The sequence below is a fragment of the Mus musculus genome, chromosome 11, assembly GCF_000001635.26.
Source record: "Mus musculus strain C57BL/6J chromosome 11, GRCm38.p6 C57BL/6J".
Classification (NCBI taxonomy): domain Eukaryota; kingdom Metazoa; phylum Chordata; class Mammalia; order Rodentia; family Muridae; genus Mus; species Mus musculus.
The window spans coordinates 40,007,167-40,028,745 of NC_000077.6; the positions used below are offsets into that span (position 1 = coordinate 40,007,167).

The 21,579-nt window shown below is 37.5% G+C and overlaps 1 long non-coding RNA gene across 1 annotated transcript in view; it reads left to right on the plus strand.

The window, feature by feature from the left end:
- The first annotated feature begins 1,027 nt into the window (after positions 1 to 1,027).
- The window catches only part of Gm12132, a 329,649-nt gene continuing 309,097 nt past the window's right edge, over positions 1,028 to 21,579 (plus strand). The window contains exons 1-2 of the long non-coding RNA XR_388581.1: positions 1,028 to 1,202; positions 2,935 to 3,014. This is a non-coding gene — a long non-coding RNA (predicted gene 12132). The remainder of the gene's footprint in view (positions 1,203 to 2,934; positions 3,015 to 21,579) is intronic.

Here is a 21,579-nt window from a genome sequence, read left to right on the forward strand (position 1 = left end):
AAATACTTGTCTGAAAAACCCCCAAATCAATTCCACAAATGAAAGAAATATAAATAGTAAGATTCACAAAAGAACCAAGACTCTAGTGTAAGTAAGATGTGATCTGATGTGCCCTGGATTAGCTCTAAGGGATTTAAAGAAAGAAGCTCCACAGAGGTCTAGAAAAAAAGTCAGCAGTTAAGAGCACTGGTGTACCTCCAGAGGACCCATGCTCAATTCCCAGCACCAATATGTCTCACAATCATCTGTAAATGTTTTCTGCAGGAATCTGACAACCCTTTCTGGCCTCTGAAGCACCACGGACTCATGGTGCTAAGATCAGACAACATGCTCATAAAATAATGGTAAAAGGCAATGAGACAAGACAAGACAAGACAAGACAAGACAAGACAACTAATGAGAGATACTAAGGTTCTACACATGGGGCCCCAAGACAGCAGAATGAAGTGCATTGCTCAATAAGGAATGGAAAGATTACAGTAACTACTTATGCAGAGCCATGTTGCCAGGTAACTGCTTTTGGTAGAGGATGGAATGGATGCCCCATTCCTTCAAACCATTTCTGTCCAGTAAGACCATTTTATATTATCCAAGTGCAATTTCTCTCAGCTCATTCATTTCCTGAGATTACTAGGAGCAGGGTCGGGAATAGGAAATTCAGAAAGCCACTGAGGAACCTAAAATACCAAGTCTGTTTACACATAAGGTTAGGAAAAGCATTAACCAAAGAGAACATTTGTCTGTAGGAAAATCAAAAGGATTGGGTGCACATGTTCACTGACAACATTCGCTGCCTTCCGGTGGGCTCTCTGTGCATGACAGCAGAGAAACTATAGAGTTCCATCTTAAGCCACAGCTGCCAGAAATGGAATATTTTAATTTCAAACCAGATTATTTAAATCCCTCTTTCAGCATTTGTCTCAAAAGATACTACAGCAGACTAAAGGGACACGTTTAGCATTTTTCTGCAACAATGCCATTAATTAGTCTCACACAATGACCTTGAGGTACATGTGGAAATAATAGTCTAAATTTCCCAATAGTTGCCCAGATTGCTTGTAAATTTTTATAGGTGCTTGGCCATTTTAGCTTTTGCTTCACTCTGTCAACTTCTAGCATCAAGATTTGTCACCAAGGATTAAATGAATGGTGCTCTTGTTGATTTATTTTATGAAGTGAAGAGCAGGATCATAGAAAAGAAGGTGAAAATATTTCATTTCATAAGTTTCTTCTTTTGTCTTCACAATTGCTCTTAATCTTCTTGAGTCTGAGGGGCATGGTGTGTGTGTAGGGGTGTGTGTGTGTCTGTGTGTGTGTGTGTGTGTGTGTGTGTGTGTGTGTGTGTGTGAGAGAGAGAGAGAGAGAGAGAGAGAGAGAGAGAGAGAGAGAGAGAAAGAGAGAGAGAGAGAGAGTCAATGCTCACGGTACTATGTGTATGTATTCATGACCTTATGAGGCTTCCTTGGTTAGATAACCATCCAAATTACTATAGTAGCCAAATTAGATGTGAGTTGTTAAAATGTTATTAAATTTAAAATATTTGTTTTATACAAAAAGCTATTGGAAATGATCATTCATTTATTCACTTTCTTAAAAATGTTTGTATATCTTCTTTACACTTTTTTAGATATTGATGGCTGATAGGCCCATGTTCAGTTGATATTACAGAGTGTATCTCCCTTTTTTGAAATTAGATATTTTCTTTATTTACATTTCAAATGTTATCCCCTTTCCTAGTTTCCTCTCCAATAATCCCCTATCCCCTGTTCCTGCTCCCCAGCCCACCCACTCCCATTCCTGGTCCTGGCATTCCCCTATACTGGGGCATAGAGCCTTCACAGGACCAAGGGCCTCTCCTCCCATTGATGACCAACTAGGCCATCCTCTGCTACATATGGAGCTAGAGACACGAGTAACACCATGTGTATTCTTTGGTTGGTGGTTTAGTCCTAGGTAGGTTTGGGGGGTACCGGTTAGTTCATATTGTTGTTCCTCCTATAGGCCTGCAAACCCCTTCAGCTCCTGAGGCACTTTCTCCAGCTCCTTCATTGGGAACCCTGTGCTCCATCCAATGGATGAGCCACTTCTCCCTAATAAATTGTGGAGATAATAGAAGGCAACACCAATGAAATTTGGGAAAACTAGATAGCAAAACTGCATAAGCCTTCATGTTTGTCTCTTACCTCTGAATATGTATGTGTAACTCTGCAAGAGTTTGTTGTCTGACAAAAGAAAAAAGTAACATTTGGCATTATCTGATCATTATGTCTAAGGTTATTAATATTTCAACTCATTAGCTGCCTTGATGCTTCTGAATGTCTCAACAATTTTTAATAATTACATGGTATTTTCCAATTTTATACATGTGCATAATACATCCTGATCACTCTCCTCTCCCCTATTTCCATCAGTCCCCCCTCTTTCCTACAAGTCATTTTCTAACATTCATATCTTTTGATTTATTTCATGACCCACTGAGTTTGATGAGGGTTGGTGCTATGTGTGACCAAGGGTTTGAAACTCTTCATTGAAATTTAGTAGGCTCAATCATTTTTTCTTCCTTTAAAATTTTAGTTAATACATCAAAATAAAAATGTGCATATATTGAGTTATTGTGATATATGTATATATGCATGCGTATCATTGTGTTTAGGTATGTATTTACATATTTATCATTTTTATACAGAAAAATCTTTCAGATGCTTTTCTACTAGACTTTAAAAATATACAGTACATTATGACTTGCTACAGTTGCCATCTGTAAAGTAACCTAAAAGCCCCTTTGGCTCCTATATAGCTGTAGCACCATCAACCAAGTTTTTAGCAAGTGACCGAACAAAGATAAAGGGAAGAACATGAAGGCTTTTGGTGGGTTTATACATCCTTCGGATGACCGCAAGATGTAAAGTACTTAGATCTGTTTCCTCCCCATAGAGGCAGGATCATGTCCTGGTCTTCTGAGACGAAGAGAGGCCAGCGCCTGTCCTCGAGTAAGCTGTTCTACTACCTACTCAGTAAGTCTGAAGACCCTATTCATCCACAGGCTCTCATTCAGTTTTATTTGTTCAACATTGAAATCAGAGTTCTTAAGCTAATTCAAAATCTGGATAAGAAAGCATGAAGATAGGAATAACTTTCAAAGAAACAATAAAATTGAACCAACTGATTTGTAGGATCTGAATGATAACTTGCAATCCTCCTGTCAAAAATATCATAATGTAATTGCATAGAGAAGAGGTTCAGATGCTGTAACAGTGTCTGAGCTTTCAGAAATGATATTGATTTCCTTTTTAATTAAATTGTTAATCTATTAATCTTTAGTTAGAGTCACAAGTTTATTTCTAAGATTTTATTTGTTTACTATTTTCTTCCTTGGGTGATTGTTTTGCTCTTTTAGATATTGTTTTGCTTTTTAGATGTTCTGGGCCTATTTGTGGAAATTTTTGTAATATTTTAATTCTTTTTTATATTGTTTTTCAGCCTTATATCTTGATATGTAAAGGCTTTGTTTTAGGGGCTATATCATATGTTTCAATTTACTTAAAATCTCATCTCATTAGTTGCCCTAGCTTCCAAACTATGGTTAGGCAAATAGATAGATAGATAGATAGATAGATAGATAGATAGATAGATAGATAGATAGATGCATAGATAGATAGATGCATAGATGCACACATATATAGACAGATAGATAGAATATACATAGATGTTGGATAGGGAGAGAGACATGCACAAATACATAGACATAGATAAAAGATACATGGTAGATAGATAGATAGATAGATAGATAGATAGATAGATAGATAGATAGATAGATAAGACATAAGATAAACAGATTGATGCATAAATGCATAGATACATAGATACCTAAAATAAGTTCAGTTACACACACACACACAGTCACACACAGAAACACACACAGACATGGAAGTAGCAGTGAGTGGACTTGCTGGGAAGCGGGGTTTCCACAAGAGATAGAGGGGGGAAAAGAAATGAAAATGGAGGGTGAGAGACAACTAAAATGGATTATAATAAAGTATGAAAGGAAATGCTAAACAATAAAAGTTCTAATCTATGCATATTAATTCATGTAAAATGTAAAAGCATTAGCATTGCATTGTTAATCTCTTTTATATACACTCTAAACAACAATCTGCTTCTCTCCTCTTTAATCCATTGCGTGATTTAAATAGATAAGTAAACAAAAATAAAATCTGTAGTTTCTCTACATATGATTTTAATTGAGATAACAGTGTTTAATTGAAGAATTTTACTTTCCTATTACTGAAATATGATATAATTTGCTTCCTAAGGTCCTTACATATAGTCTGTTAAATGTGTAACTATATTTTTATCTTTTTCTTAATATGATTCTTTCCCTCTCCTCTTTTTTAACTGGTTATCGCTGCCCTGTTGAAGTATGCATCTTTTCTGTGTATTTATGGTGTAACTTCTCCTTATCACATCTAACAGTGTATCAGTAAATTTTCTTGAGCTTGACTTGGGAATAACCAAATGGTATACAAATAAATATTTTGTCTCCTTTGATTCCTACTTCTTGTTTCTTTTTCTATTCTGCATGATTGTTGTTGTTGTTGTTTCTTTGTTTGTTTGTTTGTTTGCTTTTCAAGATACTAGTGATGTAAGGGTGGTTTTTTCTAATCATCAACATTAAATGAACATTGTTTTCAACCCTCTGTATTAAAAGATTTTGTTACTTTGTAATTAAACTAATAAATAATAATAACTCATTTTAGTCATAATCTAAGAATAAATCAGAAAATTAAAATTTGTTTAAGATATACTAACAGCATGTTCTATATAACATCAGAGATATAATCTTATCTGCATACCATAAAAAATTCCAGGAACTTTAGATATATTTCAAAGGTTAAGATCACTTGTTATTCTTATAGAGGAATGAGATTTCATTCCCAGCACCCACCTCATAGCTTTCAACTGCCTCTAACCCCAATTCAAACACATCCAATGCCACCTTCTGACCTCTGTTGTCGTTAGTCATATGAATGATGTACATACATGCATATAGGCACTACAACATATACATAAAACATAAATAAATAATTTTAATATTTGTGAAATATTTTATAGAAATATGACTTTAGTTGAGAAGTGCATATTTAATAACAGTTACATTTAGTAGCCATAATTCTTCTTCAGCGCAACAGTTATCAGTAAATGAGAGGATGCCCTATGTTTAGGACCCTGTACTCTTACATGTTTAGAGTGTATCTATATATTTGCAATATAAATTTGTACAGAATAAATAGTCAATATTTGGTTATTATATTAAGAAACGCATATATTAGAAAGGTAAGGTAGAAACAACTTCAATGCAACTCAAACTTTCTGTCAGCTGAAACCCTCATGACCTTAAAATCCTTGTAGAAATTATTCAAACACACACATTTAATGCCTGAGAACTTCACAGGAATTCTCATAATTTCTGGTGTTAAAGCATAATTTAATTTTTTCACCTGCACTGGATGTCATATTCTTCAACCATGTCACAATTAGTAGAAATCTCCGACTTTCTGCCTGATCAGACAGGAGAACTCACTGCACCAGTAGTTTCCTAAGTTGGTTTGTTGGGTTCAGGTCACATCAGTTTCTATACTGAGTTCCACTGACTTATGGAGGAATTAACTATTCCTCCATCGTGTCTCCTTCTACTCTGCTGTATGCCATTTACAAGTCTCTCTCCTTTGAGGTGATACATGAAAATAACAAAATTATTTTCATCTTCTCTCATAGGAAAAACGCATCACTTTGTATAAACAACATGTAGCTGGGTTTGAACTAACACAGAATATTTATGAGCTTCTTATGTTCATATTCTCCATCATTCCCCTACGACTGACTGATTTGTGTTTCTGATAGTTTCATTACTCCACTTTTGAAAACTGTTCACTGCTGCTGGAATTAAAACTTCTTAACTTTCATGGAACTTTATCACGTCTATATGAAAGAAAGTCATTAAAACAATGCTGTAAATCATATTTTCAGAACGCTAACCTAGAGAAGAACATGGCAGAAAATCAATAGTGCATGTAGCTTGATGTCTTTTCCTTGTATTGATTTACATGTCATTTGTCTGCAATTATTGTTTAAATACAATTCACTCTGCTAATAGGATACAATTATCACTATTGCATGCATAGTTTGGACTTCCACATAAATGGCTTCTAGCACAGCTCAATCTTACCATTGCTTTCACTTGTGATAGTGAAGAGAGTTTTAAAACAAATGGAGCACACCATCTAGTTGTATGCTGCAGTCATCAGTATTTGACTATGCAATCTCCCAAAGATCCTCCTCCTAACATTTCCAAGGCTGGACAAGCCTTTCCTGTGCTGAGAGTGGACATGTGGATGATCAGAAGACGTGATCTTAGTGACAAAGGCACTAAGTATGAATTTCTGTGTTTAAGAAAAAAAATGATATTTTACCTGTTTTACATAACCACAAAAGAATCTCACACCAAACTAAAGATCTTTTACCTAGTGATGTGGTCCCTTAGTGACCCTGTAGATTGGTCAGAAAGGTTTTATGCATTGGCTTCCTTCACTGCCTTCAAACTGGATGCAGTAATCAGATGCAATTATTAGAAGCCCTGACTTCATCATTCCTACCCAAGGGTGAAATGGCCTAAAGTCAGTGCTTCCAATTATGCTAGGTGGCCCAGGAAGAGACAAGCTGATTTATAGATGGCTGTGCCTGATTCTGTCCCAAAGGCTTCTGAGGGGACTCCTGGAGGAGAAGCCGAGTCTCCCCACTGAATACCTAACAGCTCTGCCACTAGCTATATAATTAAATACAAGGTGGAGTCAGAGAGACTCCTTTCCTCTTTCACATTTATAGCTCATTTTTAAATCGCTCTGACATTAACATGAGCATTCCAGAGGCACATTTGCATGGCCTCATTAAAAAGATAAAAATTAGAAAGGAAGGAAGAGAGTAATCACTATGCTACCTCACAAGAACTACCCACCGAAATAACAGGCTCAGTGCCAACTTTAAACCATTCCATCTGAGAAAACTCAAAATGCAAGTTCCTTTTTGGAAATCTATATCAAAAGCGTGTTCAGTCACATACAACATCTCCCATGCTGCTATGATCAATTGAAATCATTCTTCCTATTTGGGGCTTTTCAAATAGCTTGCTACGGAATTCTTCTCTTTGACAATCCTGTGAGGAAGTCAATACAGAAAAGAAGAAAATGGAACAAACAAATCACTCTGTTTATTGCTGGATGGAAAGCTGGACCATGCATGCTCCCAGCCATGTGCCAATTCACAGCAACAACAATAACAACAACAACACATACACACATGCACTCACACATATGCATGCAAACATATATGATCTATGAACATTTATTTTTAAACAATCCCTTGTCATTTTGTACACAATACAATATAAGCTTTATGATATGAACCTAATAGTCTTATTCTTTAAATATAACACCCATATCAAGAGGATATTCACCTTTACTTTGCAAGGGTATCAATTATTCCCACAGAAAAGATAAAAGCAAAAAGATGACATTTTTTCCAGTTCACTATGGTAAAAAGCAAATATTTTTTAAACCAAACACAAACTATTTTGCAATTCGGGGGTGGGGGGGTTTGAGGCAGAGACAGAGAGACAGACAGAAAGAGAAAGAGACTGACTCAATGTTTGCATGTTTTTTTAAAGACCCACTCTAGATTTCTGGTTTTGAAATAAAGTAAAAGGCTGCATGAGAGTCAATTTTCTTCAAAGAGAGAGAGTTTCAATGACAAGTAAAGAGAGTTAGATAATTTATATAGAGAAACAAAATTTCTAATGTCTGGCTTGTGGAGAAAAAAAAACAAAAAAGTCCAGCAAAGGCTTCACAACCTGCTGGAGAGATGTGATTTGCTTTTGAAAGCTAGAAATTAAAAAAAAAAAAAAAAAAAAAAAAACAGTGTGAAAACCTTTTTTTTACTTACCCTATCTCCTTTATAATTCTTTCAACTTTTATTTGGTAAGAGTATCAGTATATCACAGTGAGGTATACCATGGGAGAATGCTCGACATTTAGTGAGCTTAATACAGTGAGATTGTGCCCTAAGCCTTCCTTACCATCCAGGCAGGTCAGGATACAACACATATCATGAAAGCTATGCATGTACAATTGGCCCATTCAAGGGCAAACTCTTAGAAAATAAGGAAGTAATTACAAATCTAAAAAGTTTCCAAAGAAAACAATATGCAAGAAGCAGTATCTACCTTTATTTTGGGGATGAACTAATTCTCTCCCTTTGTGTGCCTGTGTGCTTCATAAATGCAGAAAGTACAAATATAGTTAATAAATATTAACAGTAAAAATTCATTAAGAGTTTATAGAAATCCTATTTATCATAGCAGAGGGGCAGAAGAGTCACGGTGCACTGGAGAGGCCACATTGAAATTCAGTTCTCGCACACATACTAAGGCGGGCCAGTGCTCAAAATGCCCCTGATACTTGAAGACGCTTCATTTTATGGACATGAAGTAAATTAAGATTTTTTTCAATGTACATAATTATTTATTAAAGTGATTATCAGTCTAAAGGAAGAACAAACATCTGAGAAGGCTGCATAGAAAAAGAAGGCCCCAAACTAGGTAGTTTTGAGAACATAGTTAAAGCGAGCAATGATGGGATGACAGTCCTACAGGAAGTAACTAATATTGCTTACTTAGAGCAAAAGATTGACTAGGACAGGTACGGCGAGGAGAGGTTGACTTTAGCTTGTAAGAAAAGAGTAAATAAATATGAAAGATAACAGAGAAGAGAGCTCTGCAATCCCTACCCCTGCTACCATGTCTGTTCCTTGCTGCCATGCTTCCTCACCACGAAGGAGTCTTAGCCCCTGATTCCATAAGCCAAAATAAACTTTTCCCTCATGTTTTGTGTCATTTGTGTCATAGCAACAGAGAAGTATTATATCATGCGTTAGTTATAATCATCAAAGTATATGAAGCAAGAATTTCTCTAAGATACATGAAGTAGAACATGAAGGGTAAGGAAAAAAATGTAACTACGATAAATAACCAGCCAGTGTTTAAAGGAACAGTACACGGGTGTAACAGGGTTTTGTAAGCCAGGTCTGAGGGTGCAGATCCTAACAGGATAGGATTAGGGAGACCAGTAAAACACAGACAGCTGGTTTTATACTCTCATAAATGGCTTTCCAAACATGCTTTGATTGTATAAAGAAAATAGTTTATTTTAGTATAGATGGTGGTAAAAATATTACTTAGCAACATCTAGAAGGAATCTAAATGTGATATATTGTTGGCTAGCCCTAAGAGGCATAAACAATAGGCCTTTGATTATGTCAAGGTGATACTTCAGTATACAGCATTGAGCGAGGAAGACAGTAATTCTTTTATTCAGCCAAAGTCATAGAAGACAAAGAAAGATATGAACTCAGTTTTAGAATTGTTGAAGGCATTTGTGTGGTATTCGAGAGGAAATGATTAATGGCTGAAGATACATTAGTCTGATATTGAGAGATAAGATCTGGCCTAAGACTCAAGACCTGTAATAAGTGAAAGCCATGGAGCCAACATTTAGTAACTAGAACGGAAATAAATGAGGCTAGAGGAAAAAAAAAAGGAAAGGACATTAAGACAAAGCACTGAAAATACAAGTTTTCAACAAACATGAGAGAAACTGCAGGGAGGAGTAGAAAAATAATGCCTGAGTAGAGATGCTAAGACCAGACAACAGGCAAGATCGGAAACCATGGTCTGCAATGATGAGGACTGAAAATCACTTCAACCTCCAATAGGGAACAGAGATCAAAGGCAGTTCTTGTAGTTTTGCCTCCTGAACTGCTGATAGAGGCCACATTACAGTGGAATGAGATGCTACTTAGAGAAGGGGAGCTTGTGTGTGTAGATTAGTGATTTCCAAAGATTAAAGCTGATGCTTCATTACATTTTCATAGATCAGAAGAACAGTGCCCCAAGCTGAAAACATCAGTGCTATTTTAAGGAAATTAAATTATTCCAAAACAGCATCACACTAAGGAAATATCCCCCTAACTTTTTGCATGCTTTACATATATTTGTTTTATAAGACAGTGGTGAGAGAAGACATGAATATTTGCTGTCAGACATCGTTCCTAGGTACACTTAGGTACCTGCTCACCTATTGCCAAATGGAAAATACAACGGTACTTTTTAACTAGCCGCTGTGAGATTCTAAAGGGACAGGTGTCTGAAAGAGTGTCTCAGCAGCCCCTGAAGGATAGAGAAGAGGAGAATCCAAGTGGAATGATTCCTGTCTGACCACAGCATTTGTTCCACTCTGAGTCTGAAATGCAGAGCTGAGAGGTCAGGAAAGAGGAGTTCGCATTTTTTTTTTTTTTTTGTCTTTGGCAGTTTCATTATGTTGTCAATTATTATAGTGCAGTGTTCTAATAGAAGTTCCATCATGCATTCAAATTGGAGAGTGAAATCATTTAGCCGCCACAACAAATTGAGCTCAGCAGGCTTCATTTCACGAACTTGTGCAGTGTCAAGTGGTCAGTCCTTCCGTTTTAATTTCTAGATATATGAGATGCAAATTGCATGATCTTTTCTCCTTTGATCGTCAAAGCAAATGGGTGCAATTACATTTTCACGTAGCTTTAACTGGGAGGTAAATAACATTATCAACTTAGGATGCAGGAGGATGCATCACAAAGGGAAGATTAATTGTCTTGTAAAGGTATTGTATTATTTTAATTGTTCTCATCACTCACGCTTTTCTAATTACAAAAGTAAATACCAGCCAGGGCAGGTTTTGCCCTTTCACAATGGAAAACCACTAAACATTTGCATGAATTATACCTTTTAAAATATTTAAATTTGGTAAGGCCGATGGCTAGTTTATACCATTTTTCCCCTGAAATTACATTTTTTTCCAGACATCAAATACAGTACTTTTTATGAAAAGTGAAAAATAATCTATTAAATCATACAAATACTTCAGTGCTTCTTGCTACAAGCAAACCATCCGACCGACATCCCTATAGTTCCTGAAACCTAAAAGCTTTTCTCTATTAAAAGTATTCCATGTGTCCTTGTGGCCCAGTGATTTATTTTAAAACTCAGTGGAGATTACTTACAATTCCCTGGTTTTCTTCCTTCAAGCAGCAGCTGTCATTTCTTGTACAGAACATTTCCCATACCATCTTCCTGATTACTGATCTGTCTCTGGATAAATTTAGTTCTCCTAAACAATCTGAACCAGGTCCAGCCTCCCAGAATTCTATCTTACCTGCAAAAAAATAAAATATGTATCAGACTATTTCATGGTCTGATAGCTCACCACAAAGTGCACTGGTTCTCAACCTGTGGGTGGCACCTGGGACAAACCTCTATCTCTGAAAACATTTACATTATGACTTATAACAGTATCAAAATTACAGTTATGAAGTATTAACAAAAATAATATTGTGGTTGGGTGTCACCACGACATGAAGAACTATGTTAAAAGGTCACAGCATCAGGAAGGTTGAGAACCATTGAAGAAATACACAAAACATTGCTTTCTGGGGGCTGGGAAAATGGTTCAATAGAAAAGTGTTTAATGAAGCACAGAGACCTAAGTTTTAATCCCGTGTGCCAAAATATAACCTTAGTGCAGAGACATACCCCTTTCATTAGCACTGGATGAATATAAATTTGGGAAAACCTTGGAGGCTTTCTGCTCAAGCTGGTCTAACTGAAAAGGCGAGCTGTGGATATGCGGAAAGACGCTGTTCCAAATAAAGTAAAATGAAGAACTGTAGAGGAAGACAATTGATGAAGTTTACACATGCCTTTATGCTTATACAAGCACATGTACACACATGAATAATAGACACACATGCAGAGAGAGAGAGAGAGAGGGAGAGAGAGAGAGAGAGAGAGAGAGAGAGAGAGAGAGAGAGAGAGAGAGAGAGAGAGGGAGAGAGAGAGAGAGAGAGAGAGAGAGAGAGAGAGAGAGAGAGAGTTTTCTACAACACACATTTTTGTTGTTGTTTTTGTTGTTAAAGGATTTCACATACATTGAATATGTGGAATTATTACTTCGATTGGATGCACTTCTTCTATTCTGGTTTCTAGCCTTCACTCTGAAGTAGTATTATCTACTACTCTAGAGCAAGGGCTTTGGGACAATGTGGATCTGAAACTGAGTCTGATGCTTAAACTAATTCTGCAGCCTTTTGTTAGGGAGTTCATCTCTCTAAACTTCTCCTAAAAGTCATTACCAATGTACTAGGAAACTATAACATACAAGCATGTGCTTAGCTCAGTGCGAAGCACAGAAGAATTCAATAACAATTGGATCTATTATATAATATTACTATAATCCAAGAAAACAATCTGTTGAAATAGTATGAAAGCTACTTCTGTGGCCAGATCCAAAGTGAAAAATTCTTGTCAGTTAAAATGGTCATGTGAAGTAGCCCATGTCCTGAATGCCTCTCTGGTTCCTAATTCTGACGTGTGCCTCTCTTATTTCAACATCTTCAAAGTAGGTTATTTTCAGAGGCCTGATGGGTTGTAATACACTGTTTCTTTAGCTGGTTTACCAAGTCACTGATCTATAGCCTTCTACTTAGAGATGTTCCACTTTTGACAGGAAGGCTTGAGGGAGACAATGATCCTAACTGCTAGGAGGATGTTCCATAAGGGCACAGCAGAAGAATAATGTCTGCTGCTTTGCACAGCACACAGAGTAGAGTCGGAGTGCAGGAAACTGTAGTTATACATACAGTTAATGGAGCCTTGGGCTTGAGCACAATGGACCATGGAAGGGAAGTGGTGTGAATTCATCTTGAGCCAGCGTTGTGGAAACAATTTTTCAGTCTCATTTACATTGGCATGACATCTTTAACAGTACAGGTGGTATACTGGATCACAGCTGACATGTAAGACTTTATAAGTACTATCGCTTTGTATTCTCCAGCACTTGCCTGAGATTGACACGCAAAACTATGCATCACATTTGTCTCCTGTAGCCAAAAATGTCTTTCTTCCATCACTTATTTTCTCTAATGAGAACATTTCTATCTAATCAAAGTCACCCAATATCCCACCAAAATCCTCTTGCTAGGTCTTCCTTGCATATGATTTTTTAAATGACAATTTGAGATCCTTGGGGTTGGCTCAGTTGGTAAGGTACTTGCCTTACATACATGAAGAGCTAAGTTAAATACACCAGGATTCACATTTTTAAAGCTTAATTTAATGGTGGTAAGTGCCTATACTCCAAGTTTCAGGAAGATAGAGACAGAAGGAACCCTGGAACTTGATCATCAGATCGTCCAAGCAAATCACAAAGCTCCAAGTTCAATAAGATATCGTTAGGACCATGAAAAGCAGCCTGGTTCCTGGTTGAGGTAAGGACAGAAACCCCAGTGACCCTGAAGGGACAAAGGATGTTTCTCCCAGCTCCTGGCCACCAGGCTCCTGGCACAAGGCCACAGATCTCCATAGATTTGTGGCCACCAGTCAAGTAAGGGCAATGCCCCCAAACCCTTCACATGTACACCATGTGACCTGTGGTCACATAGATTCAAGACAGAGCTCCATTTTAATGAGGTACCTAAAGGCCTGGAGAACATAGCCAATAAACTCTCCTTTCCAGACACTCCTCCCTGAAAAAAATATTTAACCTTAGTCCTGCCCAGAGAAAAAGGACTTATGGTTTTACTCATCCACTTTCCACCATGACAATAAATATCTTAAAACCATGGACTGCCTCTTTTCAAGGGAATCTGCAGTTTGGAGCCATGGAGGCCTTTGCCTATAGAGCCACCATTTTATCTCCCATAGAAGGCCTCTGTGCTCCCAGCCATGGCCACAACCATCAACAAGCCAAGGACTCATCCCCTTGGGACCAGCTGGAGTGCTCCCCTTCCCCCCTACATCCCTACCCCCAGCCCTGGGACAGATCTAGCCCATGGGCCTCTACTTCTTTTTCAGCTCTTCAATGGTATCTGGGTGCCTGAGCACCTGAGAACCAGATGGCCCCTGCCTCCCTCTAGGCCCAGGGACTCCTGAGTCAGCTCCAGCTGTCCAGAGCCTCAGACTGCACTCCTCCACCCCAGAACTGTGTCCTGTGGCTTCCCCTTCCCCCATAGCCTGACACCCACCCAGCAACTGCCATCAAAATTCTTGCATTCTGCCCCCTGAGCTGCTGAGCCCTGTGGCAGACCAAATGTGAGTTCCCACTAATCCTACAGAAATCATGTCTCAAAAAATTTAAGGTAGAGAGAGATTAAAGAAGATACTTGATATCACCTGATAGCAACCTCTGCCCTACACACACACACACACACACACACACACACACACACACACACATACACAAAGAGAGACAGAGAGAGACAGACAGACAGACAGAGACAGAGAGACAGAGACAGAGAGACAGAGAGAGAATGGGGAGATGTACAGAGAGGGAGAGAGCATAATTTGACTCCTTCATAAAATAGAGATTATTCCCTTGAGATCTTTGTTGTTGGTGACCATTTGCCTAAGATTTACTTTAAATTAATGCCTGAAATATATTAATTTGATGCTAGCAAGGCAATCATGTTGATTCAGAGCAAATCATATAACTTTTCTAGGTACTTATTTATCCATTTGTAGACTCAGAAGCACAGTGAAATATACACGGAAGGAATGATAAGGAACTAGAACAGATCAGCCATTTGAAGCCTTTACTTGTAGTTGCTTAGCCAATGGGAGAATATAGCTGGGTCCTATCCCTGCATGTCTTTAATACCAAAATGCTTGCAAAATCATGAAAATACAGAGACAAAAACCATCAACCTTTCTCCACTCTTTTATTCCTTTTTCTAAGTTCTTCTCCAGAGCCTTAATTACAGATCAGACTGAACAGAGCAAATCAGAAAACTAGTTTACTATAACATGTCCTGGAAGAGGGTGTTCAAGGGAATTGAAAGAGGCCAGCACTAGAGGTGGTGTTCTGATCTTTACACTCAAGTTAGTACTGGTATAGACACAAATCATTTATTCTGTTTATGATTTGTTCTCAAACTCTCAAACTTTATGCCATAACTTTCCTAATGACAAAAACAAGATATAGGTGTCATGAATCATGCAGTAAATCATCTAGTTGCATTTTCTTCATTACAGTGTGATCATTATGTGGTAGTATCCGATTTTCAGGCCAATCAAGAATGGAATATACTTAGTCTACATATGGCATGATTGCCTAGATCTTAATCAAACACCTACTGTGTTCTTGACTATGCTTATTCTTAGAGTTGAAGGGAAAAAATCATCCAAACATACAAGGTCTCCTCATATTTGCCATCTTCCCCTCTTGAGGACTGGGAGAACATCTGCAGACTCTACCAGTGATTGTTTATGGCATGCTCCTCTGTGAAGACTCATTCATCTCACCCATACTTTTTCATGTTTACGATGATGCTGGATTCACAGGATGCTTATAAGAAACATTGCAATGCTCTTACCATTCTTTTCCAGACACTGTGCCAGGTCATCTGACTACAGAGGAAATACTGTATGGTTATTCTTCAGAGAATTTAGCTTCTTTCTGAAAATGTGCTTTTTGTTCATGTTTTCAGTGATGGTGACTTTTTCTTGGAAAATCCTTTCATTTTATTTTCCTATGGTAATAGTGAGAAGCGGATCTTAATTCCTGGCTAATGGTATTGGGTGATATTTTTCAATGAAATGAGCTTCAGCGGAAGACTACACAAAGGTAGAAACTCATTTGCAGAAACAAGAAAACGGTATTTAATACAAGCTCTCAAAGTACTAGTAGGACTATGAGAGGCACATTCTAAAACAGCCAGTAATATTTCTTTCCAATCCTCATCATTTATTTCTAAGCAGGAAAAGATGTAGGAGGAAATGAATATTCACATATAATATTGTCAATTGCTTATATATGAAATGTTTTTAAAGATTCACAAAGGGGCATTTCCCAGTCCAAATTAATGAGATTCTGCCTAGAAAAAAAATAAGTACAACTCATTTTAAGAATCTGTTATCTCTTAGGTAGGGAGCACTGTATTATTCTTCCTCGTTCCTTCAATCCCATTGTCTGGCACAATGGCTGACGCAGAATCCAGAGGCAATAAATATTTAATGAAAGAATAAATTCATTTTGCTACCAACTTGCCACCTGGGAAAAACAAGAGGGTAGCAGTGAGGTTTAAGAGCAGCAGAACATTGATTTGTGAGATTTTTTTAAAAAGGGCTATTCTGAACACAGTGGGAAAATATAAGGTTAAATGTAATATGAGAATAAATCCATCCTGCTTCTTTCTATAAATCCCTATTTGTTGTTTGTTCCCACTAATCATAATTATTTTCCCAGTTAGAGATATATTCATTAATAAAGAGAGTAAGCTGAAACATTGACTCCATAAGGTTTCAGAAAGTGTGGGGGCAATTCTGCCTTCATTCTTTAAGTTAATGAAATCTCATTCACAAGCATCCACTAACCCTTCATTCAAATGTCACTTTCTTGATTGCTTTTGTTATGTACCATTGAGTCATAGAGATTTCACGGCTGACTCATGCAGTGGCAAGATGATAAATCATATCCACCAAATAATGTCAGAGAAATTACAGATGATGGAAGGCAGTTCAGACGACGGCCTGTGGGGGAGGCAGGTATTTACTCCCTCTCTGTACCTCTGCATGCCAACTCTGTACCAACCTTGTTTGACAATGGGATCCATCAGCAAGGTAGGAAGTTAGTCTGAGCTCACTGCTATTCAGACACAGGCAGGACTTACTAAAAGTAGACAGCATAGCTTTCTTGATGTTCAAACAAATTCAAACAACTGGAGAGTATGTTCTAAAAGAAAGCAAAATGGATGCAGAGAATTGCTGACATTTTTAAAGAGATACTTTGTATATTTTCTTTACATAAATGTACGGGAAAATATAAAAAGCAGTAAAAGCAACAGCTTCCAAAAAAAAAAAAATGTAAGACTCAAATGACAGAGTGCCTTTACTTGTATAACTAAAGCTATTAAAAACTGTATATATGGTACATACCTGAAATTTCAGCCCTTGGGAAAAGCAAAAGCATGCCTTTAAGACCTGAATCACATAGGAGATGATGTATTAGAAAATCAGCATTAAGCCCACATGTGTCTCATAAGAGGATGTTGCATATATTTCACATAGGTGCTCATGGATACGATATGACTATGGTATCCTCTTCATCTATAGTATCCAATAATTATGGAAATAAATTCATAGAATTACTCGTTAACACAAGTAATGTCTTTTTACACTTCAAATTTGTCATAATTATATGAAACTAGAAAATTCCCTTTATCAATTTGTAAATACTTTGAATCATAGAATATCAAGGGACAAGACAATTTCAATGAGTACCTTCATGTCTTGCAAAATCATCATTATGTAGGAATTTCGAGAACAAAACCTCTGTGCTCTTCAAAAAGACTCAGTATATTAGATAAAGAGTGCAGATAAGGAGTGATGATTTTGTTGACTTTCCATAAAATATAATTTTTGTTTCTAACATTTTAAACATTTAAATGTGTAAAGAAAATTTTCATTCACCCAGAAATTACATGCACTGCACAATAACATATCTGAGAACATGGTGTGAGCAAAATGAAATTAGCTTTAAAATATAGTCTTTATCATTTCAATGCCATCAAACTCACAACCTTCCCAATGGGGGAGGGGACAAAGAAGAAATGGTGAGCTCTTTACAATTAAAACTATCTCATTAAAGTCACTCAAAGTTCTAAGAGCAATACCATCTTTCTGGTGGACCCTTAGAGGAAACACGGACTCATACATATTCCCATTCTCGTAAGAATTGTGCCAAGGTAGAAAAGCTGAGAAGGCATCTTTTTCAAAATTCTAAAGGGAAAGTACCTTCTAAGTAGACACTTTTGGCGCACTATGCATTAAAGTATTTTAATAGCATCCATTTATCATTTTAATGGCAAGCATTTACTAAAAGGGTGTATGACCAGGTGCAAAGAAAAAAGCACATAATGTATCCTAGGGCTTAAATTTTCCAAAGAAAATGTGAAGTCATGTCAGAAATGGGAAATGCTGTCCTTTTTCCTTCATTTGCTTAAAACATGTGGTTTTTAAAGTCCTCAGTCTACAGGAAAGGAAACTTTTGATCAGACATCTACAAAAAAATCTTTTGAAGGAAGAAACAATCAAGCATAAGACCCAATCACATTAGGTCATTCAAGGTCGTATTGGAAATTTCTTGACTATCAACTATGATAGCACATTAAGTACAGCAGTGACAATGATAGTAAGACTGGTCAGTTTACTGACAACTTGTATGTATATCACTTTCCAGAAAACATCAGGTGTTATCCCCACTTGACAGAGATAATTGCAAGAGCAATACCATTGGTTCTTACCCAGATGGCATATGAAATATATTTAAATTAGAATGTTTTAGAAATCAAAATATTCTTTTTGTCATTTTTATTGGTTATTTTATTTATTTACATTTCAAATGTTATTCCCACTTCCCAGTTTCCCCTCCACGAGCTACTGTCTTCTCCTCCCTTACCCTGCCTTTATGAGGGTACTCCCCCACGCACCCACTCCTGCCTCAGAGGCCTAGCGTTCTCCTATTCTGGGTCATCAAACCCCCACTGGACCAAGAGGCTTCCCTCTCAATGATGCCAGACAAGGCAATCCTCTGCTGTATATCCAGCTGGAGCCATCTGGTTAGTTAATATTGTTGTTCTTCCTATGAGGTTGCAAACCCCTTCTGCTCCTACGGTCCTCGCTTTAACTTCCCCTTTGGGGTTCCTATGCTCAGTCCAATATTTGGCCATGTAAATACACATCTGTATTGGTCAGGATCTGGCAGAGCCTCTCAGGGGACAGCTATATCAGGCTCCTTTCAGCAAGCATTCGCAATAGTGTCTGGGTTTGGTGTCTGAATGTGGGTTGGATCCCCAGGTGGGGCAGTCTCTGAATAGCCTTTCCCTCAGTCTCTGCTCCACTCTTTGTCCATGTATTTTTTTTTTTTTTGTACCGGAGCAATGGAAATGGGTGGATGGCCCCATCCCTCTTCTGGGGGGGGGGGGGGCATGCCTAACCTCTGGATATGGTCTTGACAGATTCTCCCTCCCCTTTGTGGGAAAGAGAATCCCCCACAAAGAAGTTAAAACCTTCATTCATAAGTAAACACCTCAGTGAACATAAGTTGGGTTTGAGCTGATTTGATGATTATGTATTAACATTAAATGAGAAATCATAGTTAGCTTCAGAGTTATGAAGATTCTCAGAAATGGAATTTCAAGGTGCTTTGTGGTTCTCAGTTGCTGATTCTAGTGCTTAAAGTATGATGTATGTCAACAAAGATAGTCCAAAAAAATTGGATGATAGACTGTTTCTTCACAAGTAGACAGTAAATATCTGAACTTGTAATCCAGAACTTTGTTGAATGTATGTACTTGTGCTGAGGTACTGAGAAGTCAACAGAGTCGATAAAATGACCTCATACCAACAAATCTGTATTGATCAAAGGAAACAACGGCCACTCACCATCACTGGTGATTACTCATATGTGGGATTGGTTTTCCTTCTTTTATACTTTCTGCCCTGACACTGTACATTGTAAGACAATGTCTGAACTGTTACCCTCAGTTTTGCTTTTAAGAATCACATGAGTGCAAGGGAGTGAAGCATTGTATAAAATAACGTATTTTCTGTCTTGGCTTCACATTTAATGGATACAAGGCAAATAATGGTAATTGATTTATTGGATTCTGGACATTGTTCTATGTCTTTAGGACCTGTGTTTTTTCTTTAAGAGATACCTTTACAGTGTCTTTTTGATGTTTCCCCAACTGTGGATCACCTACCCAAAGGGTGCCTTGAAATATATCTTGCCTTAGATTAAAAGATCCTTATAAATAAGTTGTTGTGTGACAACCTTCATATTATACGGGTGTGCATTCATTTTTTTCTCAAAAAAAAAAGAGTCTGAAGAGTAACAGCTTGAATATTCAGAGAAATGTATTTCCAATTATATAGTAAATGCATGATTTTAGCTTTAGCTAAATGAATACAGAAGAATGATCCATAACTAGCCAAAATTTGGGGGTTTTACTTATCTAGACATAAATGTCCCATTCCAGTCTCTAAGACTGGTGCCAGGTAGCCATGAACTCCTCAGGAAGCTTTCCCATTTATTTCCCTTGCTGTCAGGTGAGAGTCTGTGTCACCTTCAGGAATGAGAAGCAGTTATTAAGGTGCCACAACAAAGAACCTACCCAGTCATTCTTCTTATGAGGCTAAAATAATAGGATGCCCACATTACTTGCACTGGTCTAACCTGTGGTACTCTTTGTCACTTTTATTTCTGCTTCAAGCTCTTTCCCTCTCATGAATTGCCAGCAGCAGACGGGAAACATTCGGTATAAAAAAAAAAAAGCAGGGCAGGCAGTATTTTATTCTCCAGTTTCACCATATGTTGCTCCAAATGGAAATTTTATAGGAGGGAGGGAATAGAGAGTATGGAAGATACCAGCCTCATAAGGGTAAGTCTGCTTGCTTCAGAGTACTGCATACAAATGATTAAAACGAGCCATGCATTTCTCTTATTTTTTGCTGCTTGAAGTGTATAGCACATACACAGGCAACTTCTTGTTTCTAGGTGAAAGGAGAAAAGTTCAAATTTATGTACTGGGAGAGATAAGGAGTCTAGAAATTGAAAGCCACACACACAAAAATATTCCTTCCACATTCCACTTACAAGCTCATGAACAGATGTGTACCTCTCTGCAGTGGGTGTTTTTAAACACAAATAAGAAAGCTGCCAGACAAGGACACAGACCCAAACTAAAAAGTCATTTCCCAGCAAGTGACACAGCAATATCTACTTTGACTTGGACTTTAGCTCCACAGCTGTGATGAAACTCACATTATGGCTTGGGGAATGAAATTGTTCCCAGGTGAGAGGTAAATTATCTGGCTTGCCACCAAAATGTTGAAAAGGCAAATTCCACCTGCTTTTCTCTAGGCAAGAGATTTTTTGTTGTTGTTCAAATAGCTCCATGTTACCTAGTCAAGTAGTTACCCACATGTCCAATTTATATCCTGCTCAGGATAGAATTTAAGTTTTGCATTCTGCACACACATAGGCTTTCTTAAATATGGAAATGGATGGGGAAGGGAAGGACCAATGATTCAGAAGGATGCTGGGACTTGCTGATTGATCTGTTCACCCACGGATCCATTCATTAATTTCTTACTTTACTCTACAAATGAGTTTCAAGTGCCTCTAATGTGTCAGGAACTATTTTAGGCTTGAGGACTCAAGGAATGACAGACAAGGGCAGTGATCTTGTTCACACAAGAGGACAGACAATGAACTAGTAAACAGTAAAGGAATTGGACACGTGCTTTCTTGTTCATTTTCCCTCAGACTGAGTACGATGTTTGAGTCAACAGTGTACTAAGATCCTTGAATAATAAAACAGAGTAGGAAAAGGACATCATGATCTCTCTCCTGAATAAGTATAGAATTTTATGCAGTGGCA